Genomic DNA, 8,330 nt, shown 5'->3' on the forward strand with positions numbered 1-8,330 from the left:
CATATAAAAAATAAAAAAAAGTGTATAACATTAATAACTGTGCTTTATTTCTATGGTTAAAATCAGTTTTTAGCAGAAAATTTTAGACCATTTTATTATCATGTTTGGGGACGGGAATGTAATATAGGATTACCAGTTAAATTAAAAAAAAAACTTCTAGTATATTAGAAAAAATAATCCTATAAACAAACTTTGAAATATAAAGAAAATAAAGTCAAAATTTAATTATATAGATCCCTAGAGGCTAAAAAATCCAAATGCAAAACAATATATAATATATGTAGGAAGAATCCAGTAAACAATTGCAAGGTAGACTTGACTTTGTTTAGTATCAGAGGAACTCACTTGTAAATGGTGTTTATAAGAAGCCAGGCTATAGTACTGATCTCTTTTCTAGAATTAGATATCACCGTTAATTGATTTAAACGTGGGAAGGTATTCTCGTGTTTGAATGATTTCTTATCGAGAAACACATAAATCGTTCATCAGTAAATGTTAAAAATGCACTAGGTTTATGGATGATGAAATAGTACTCCACAATATCTTTGATGTCCTATGGATAAAAACAAAAGTAGGGTAGTACAGTTGTTTGCAAAAGCAGTAGAGAAGAGAGATATGACAAATAAAGGATCAACTTAAATCGTTAACTACATAATATGTTTCCCTATAACCATTTGTCAATCTATTTCGATATGATAAATAATCTTGAGACAGATTTAGAGGAAATTAGAAAAGATACTTTAATATGCGTTAAGTGGTCATTGTAAGTGAATAGAGGATGTGGAAAAACCTGCAAAATATTTTTAAACGCTAGAACAATAAATTACGCCAATAGAAATATCATAACAAAAATTTCATTTTTTTAAATTCATGATTGTTAAGCGGATGCTATTTTCGTTGCAGATTATTGTTAGCTATTCTAAAGAGTGTTTCCGACTCCACCCAGGTAAAATGCCTAGGCAGCTGTACACGATTAGATCTTGATGTACATGTAAATTTTGTATATTGTGATTTTTTTTGGTTTCCTATATATTATCTTATTGTGTATCAGACATATTCTTCTTGTGCATGTTTAATTATATATTGAATATTTAAGTGTGTTTAAGCCATCTGAAAATGAAGCGATATTAGGTAAAAGTCTTTGAAAAGCATATTAAACAAATCTTGAGGACAAGATTTTTGTTAGTGGGGGAATTTATCATAACAAAAATTGCAGTAAAAATAAGACTGTAATATATTTTATGGATTTGCACTCTTCGGCTTAGAGAGAGCGCTGAGGATAAAATAAATCTACTTACTAGTATATGAAAAGATGGATTTGGTTAAAAGGAATTAAAGATGCTGACCGATGGGAGTTTAATTTTTTTACCTGGACGGTTCCCAGAGATAAATCATTTAGTCGGACAAAGATAACGAACGCGAGCTCTAAGGATAAAAGTAATTAAAGAAATATCAAAATATGCAGGACATGTACGGGAGTATAAATGTAGCTCAGTGGGACAATTCGGCAGTGGAAAGCTGAAATTTGTCTCTTTCTGGTTGCATTTATACAGGTAAGATTATTTCGTAGACTTGCGTGCGTTTTGGTAAACATTATTAAATTTTCACATGGCTTATTTTATTTACAAGTTAAACTTTTTATATTATAAGTAGTTATATTTTTAATAAGGTTTAGAATCTTTGTAATGTTATTTATTGTAATTATAAATATTAGAAATAGAATAGTTTACTTAAATAAAGAGTGGAAAGCTGAATCTTGACTGTCTTGGTTGCATTTTATACAGGTTGGGTAACATCTCCACTCCCCAACCATGGCAGCCGGTCTGGTCAACCAATTTAAGTGGAATTATTTAATAAAAAGAGAATAGCGAAAATGAGCCATCCTGGTACCTCCACATGCCAAGCGAGTTTACGCGAGTTCCAGTCAATGATATAATCTGCTTATAGGGAAAAACAAAGAAGAACAATTTTCATTTTATTTTTTTTATAATCAACGACTAAATCAATAACTATGGAATATTTGGAAACAAACAACAAGAAGTCTTGGAAGAACTAAAATAAAATTTGAAAAAAAACTATACGAAATTATACGAAAATATAAAGATCAAGAATTTGATGACATAAATCCTTACTCCAAAAGTATGATGTTCCAAAAATAATTAATGGCATGAAAAGATTTTAGGATGCATAAATTACAATAAAGGAAAAATTTCTAGTTAAAAAAAAATAAAAATACATAAACAATCATAAAAATAGAAACTAATATTTAACAGCAGATGTTATATATTTATTTGGACATATATTAATTCATGCATTCTCAAATCAATAATTACAGTAAAGTTGGTCAGTAATCTTATACGTAGATGCTTGGAATAACCTCTATTCTTCCAGAAGGCAAGGGGACACTTAAACATTTAGAGACCAACAACATTACTTATCACGTACAATACCAACCGGTCACAACCTGACACAGTAAATTCCTTATGACTGCTTTTTGTGACTGTTAAAGCAGTCTATAGCTAGCCGTCCTAGAGCAGTTCCAGCTGTCCCAGAAAACATTCCAAGCAATCCAAGTGGGCGGGGTTTATTAATTTAATGGGCGGAGCTTACTGAGAAATGAGATAACAAATGAAAGAAAAAGTGGGAAAGCTCACATACCAAAAGCTCCCCAAAAATTCAAAATGCCGAAAATCCTGGAAAAAAATGAAAGAATCAGAATTTCCTGGTAATATGCACATCTACACATTGTGTCCTAAATATCTGCAAAGTTTGATGAAATTCTGCGCAGCGGTTTATGAGGAGTAGCACTGACAAACTGTTCATCACTATATTCAAGATATCCCCAAAAATCTAATTTGAAAAGTGCCGTAATTCCAAGAAAAATAAAGAAATCCGAATTTCCTGGTAATATGCACATCTACAGATTGTGTCCTAAATACCTGCAAAGTTTGACGAAATTCTGTGCAGCGGTTTGATAGGAGTTGCGCTGACAAACTGTTCATCTCTATATTCAAGGTACGGCCAAATGCCTAAGTTAAAAAATGTGGAAATTCCAAGAAAAATAAAGAAATCCGAATGTCCTGGTAATATGCACATCTACACATTATGTCCAAAATACCTGCAAAGTTTGACGAAATTCTGTGCAGCGGTTTTTGAGGATTTGCGCTGACAAACTGTTCATCTTTATATTCAAGGTATGGCGAAATAGCTAAGATAAAAAGTGCGGAAAATCCCGAAAAAAAATGGAATCAATATGTCCTGGTAATATGCACATCTACACATTGTGTCCTAAATAACTGCAAAGTTTGACGAAATTCTGTGCAGCAGTTTTTGAGGAGTTGCGCTGACAAACTGTTCATCTCTTTATTCAAGGTATGGCGAAATAACTAAGTTAAAAAGTGCAAAAAATCCCGGAAAAAATAATGGAATCAGAATGTCCTGGTAATATGCACATCTACACATTGTGTCCTAAATACCTGCAAAGTTTTACGAAATTCTGTGCAGCAGTTTATGAGGAGTTGCGCTGACAAACTGTTCATCTCTTTATTCAAGGTATGGCCAAATGGCTAAGTTAAAAAGTGTGGAAATTCCGGAAAAAATGATGGAATTGGAATTTTCTGGAAATATGCACATCTACACATTGTGTCCTAAATACCTGCAAAGTTTGACGAAATTCTGTGCAGCGGTTTATGAGGAGTTGCGCTGACAAACTGTTCATCTCAATATTCAAAGTACGGCCAAATGCCTAAGTTAAAAAATGTGGAAATTCCCGAGAAAAATAACAGAATCAGAATGTCCTGGTAATATGTACATCTACACATTATGTCCTAAATACCTGAAAAAATTTGACGAAATTCTCTGCAGCGGTTTATGAGGAGTTGCGCTGACAAACTGTTCACCTTTATATTCAAGGTATGGCGAAATAGCTAAGATAAAAAGTGCGGAAAATCCCGGAAAAAAAATGGAATCAATATGTCCTGGTAATATGCAAATGTACACATTGTGTCCTAAATACCTGCAAAGTTTGACGAAATTCTGTGCAGCGGTTTTTGAGGATTTGCGCTGACAAACTGTTCATCTCTATATGCAAGGTATGGCGAAATAACTAAGTTAAAAAGTGCAAAAAATCCCGGAAAAATGATGGAATCAGAATGTCCTGGTAATATGCACATCTACACATTGTGTCCTAAATACCTGCAAAGTTTGACGAAATTCTGTGCAGCGGTTTTTGAGGAGTTGCGCTGACAAACTGTTCATCTCTATTTTCAAGATATGGTGAAATAACTAAGTTAAAAAGTGCGGAAATTCCGGGAAAAAATGATGGAATCGGAATTTCCTGGTAATATGCACATCTACACATTGTGTCCTAAATACCTGCAAACATTGACGAAATTCTGTGCAGCGGTTTATGAGGAGTTGCGCTGACAAAAAAAGGACTGACAGACTGACTGACATTCTTACGGACGGATCAAAAACATTATACCTCACGCAACTAGTTGCGTTGGGTATAATAAACTATGTAACTATAAAAGACAGCTGAAATTGATATTTCGGCCCAAGTTGTTTATACGAAAAAGTAATTTAGAAAAAAATGGGTACATTTATGAGCAATATTCATTTTTTATAAATTCAAATAAAATCTAATAGCGAGCGCAGTGAGCTCAATGGACTAACGTGCAAGAACAGAGGAAATTCGGAATGAAATCTGTACATACGTCTGGCAAATTTCCCTTGAAACATTCCCAGAATTCCTGTACTACACAATGTCCTTTGCGCGAATAAATAGATAAATAAATAAATAATAACGTAAAGCATTAAAAGGCTTTCAGTTTGTAGAAATCTTTCAAAGAAACAGAAAATAACTTTGCAATGTTTTTCGACCAAAATTGTACTAGGTCTATAGTTTCAACCAGACGCTCAGCTGTTTCCGTAAGCTCCGACGAGCTCCATGACGTCGTGTGACGTCACAGCTAGTCGAGATGTCTCGTGCGGCTGGATGTTTGAAGTGGCTTATCAATTTTTCAAGTGTTTTGATGCGGTACAAGTGCTCGCCCCAACGGTCACACCGTAAAACATATTATTTTTATTTTATATGAAAATTATGAATTATTAAATATGTATATAAATAGGTATGTATCATAATGAAACATTTCCTTAATATTATATAACTTTGTGAAATCCGATAATCTGATTGGTCAATACAAAGTGCTTATTTTTTAATAACGACCGCTGCAAGCGAATAATGACTCGCACGAGCTGCCTCGTTTTCACTTTCGCTTTAGACAAACATGGAAGTTCGCAAGTTGTAAGTAAGAAAAATTTAAAAGACAAAGTGAAAAACTCTGAGGCTGATAATACAAAACAATTACAAGGATATCTGTCAATATTTTTCGGGAATACTTAGCACATACCATTTCAAGGTTGAGTTCGACTTTTCCACTCACTCGGCGAGCAGAGTTTTGACGCTGTTTACGTGATTACGGAGACTAAAGAAAATAAAGACAAGCATGCCATGTAAGATTATATCTTATCTTAGAAGACATAGGTATTTATATTTTGTGAGTGCATTTCCTCTGCAAGTGTAAACGAGCGCGATTCTCAATCTGGGGGAGGGGGTATTCTGTGTTATTCGGAGATCATAGATATATTGCGTTATTATTATATGGGTTAAAATTCATTACCGAAACAATTTACTCTGAGTGATATTCAATGAATTCTGAAACATTTACATTCAACTTATTTATGGTTAATACTATCTCAGTAAACATAAGGAAGATATACATTGTACTAAAAAAATGGAAATTATTATTTATATAATATAATAAATATGGACTCAATGCACGGTCAATGTGCATTTATAATGACCCAGGAAGACAGATATTGACCTCAGATACATGAAGTATATCGACCTCGGGCTAGCGCCCTCGGTCGATATACAACATGTATCTTCGGTCAATATCTGTCATCGTGGGTCATTATAAATGCATATTGACCTACATTGAGTCCATATTTGTATAATAATTTAACATGAATATAATTATGAATGTGTCTGTAGTACATGCCAAACGTCCAAACAAACAATGGAATATGCAATTGTATGACAGTTTTATAAAAAAAATTATATTTAAAAAAATATAGAAGTATACAAGACAGTCAAGATGGGTTTACTAGTCTACAGAACGACAAGTCTACAGTTTGACAGATCTACAGTTCAACAGAAGAACAGGTCTGCAGGTCGACTTGCATGCAGGTTGACAAGACTAGAGCTCCACAGGTCTACAAGTCGACGGGTCTACTGATTGACAGGTCTACATGTGGACAGGTTCACAGGTGCACAGGTTCGCAGGTTGATAGATCAACCGATCGACAGATCTGCATGCCTGCAGGTTGACAGATCGATAGGTCTACAGATCGAGAGGTCTACAAGTCGACAGATCTACAGGTATAATTAACATGTTATTTCAGTCAGTGAAAGTTTTCGAGGAAGAAGTACGTAAGAATAGAATTGGTTATGTCCTTCAGAGAAAGAGTCTTTAAGTCATTATGCAAGTCAAAGAACCCCAGTATGTCAATCAGATATTTGTAGAAACATCTTAAAGAATATTAAATCTTTATCCCAGAATATCAGAAGTACGTTATACAATGAATATCATTGAATTGAAGACCGCAAAATATAAAATAACATGTTTTAATATTTTAATTCAAACTTGAACTTTCATTCCAGTGTTGTATAAGACGCTCGCACAATATTGTACAAGCCCATTTCATAGTCTTTTGTCAAATATTTTGAGTATAACCGATTGAAATGACATAAGTTGTAAAGTAATATTGCCTATTAATTTTCAGTGTTCTATTTTTCTTTGAAAATTAGTATTACTTACGATGGTATTTATTATTTATATTTAGAAAAACTAAAGTCTCTATATTCCCTTTGTAGAGGAATTGTCATCATTTATTTATCAAATAAAAAATATAATATAAACTCTCAGGAACATATTCACGGTCGGGTTATTGTACCTATCGAATAACATGGAGCTTCTTTCCCATATTTGATTTTGATCATTGATTTTGAATCTGATTGTTAGTTTGTTTAATTAATATGTGAGGTAATGATACTGTTGTGACATCCAGGAACATAATGTCACATAAAAAATGGAACACAATCATGAAAACTCAAAGATTTATCAGTACTGTACAATGAAAACTAAGTTAATTGTTAAATTTTAATGACTTAAATTAAAATAATATTAGATTGCTTTTTCTATTCATTCTGAAAAATAATAATTACCTGTATATCTCTTTTATATTGTCTTTCTATGCAGATTTTTAAAAGAATATATTTTTCTTAGAATCGTTTGAAGTTTCAGAAAAAAATTGAATATCAGTGATATCCCCATGTATGAATGTAGTAATGCACATGTTTAAAAAATAATGACAGGGATTAGTTTAAGTTGAATTAGAGCATCGTGAAAGGTTTAAATTTCGAAAATTAAAATTATTTAAGGAAAGAAATGGAAAAAGAGCTTTTATTATCAAGATTCGCCCAAACGGCATTAACGAAGAAATTGGGGAAAATGAAAGGATGCTGACCATTATTGCCTGCCATAAGTATAAAAAAAAATTATAGATTTTAAAGCAAGTTCAATGATGACTCAACACTTGGACGACCTGTTAAGGCGTATCTAATGCAGAAACACTGATTGAGTTCCTGTGGTGATTGGGTAGAATGTGAAATTGTTTATTTTATTAATACCATATACATGTATATATTAACGGCGACTTTATTAACCTGTAGACCTGTCGACCCGTAGACCTGTCAACCTGTTGAAAAGTAGACCTGTAGACCCGTAGACTTATCGACCAGTAGACTTGATATACTGTAAACGTATTATATTTAGCGTGTACGATATTTGGCGGAAATTGACTTTTGAATAAGTTAGCGTAGATTTGATTTAGCGCATTTTCTTCATTTTCTTATTTATGTTTATGAGTGCAAGACATTTAGCGTTGTACTTGATTTACCGGTTACTGCGTCCCGCCAAAGCCTCTAAAAAGAATACACAGCCAAATGTAGTACGTTTTCAGTACTTCCGTTAGATATAACAATATATATTATATACATGTATTCATGCCATTCTGTAATTTTTTTATGTTTTCATACATGAATATTTATCAATGAAAAAAAATGTTGTTATATGCATATAATAAATATTTTAAAATAATATTAAAGAGTTCTTTGATTGATAATTATTATGACAATTAAGAGGACTATTCACTCCTGTTACAATATGAGTGAATTCGCAGAAATCACATATCCGTTTACTTTACTT

The sequence above is a fragment of the Saccostrea cucullata genome, unplaced genomic scaffold, assembly GCF_032062105.1.
Source record: "Saccostrea cucullata isolate Sc308-1 unplaced genomic scaffold, CSIRO_AGI_Scuc_v1 ctg2639, whole genome shotgun sequence".
Classification (NCBI taxonomy): Eukaryota; Metazoa; Mollusca; class Bivalvia; order Ostreida; family Ostreidae; genus Saccostrea; species Saccostrea cuccullata.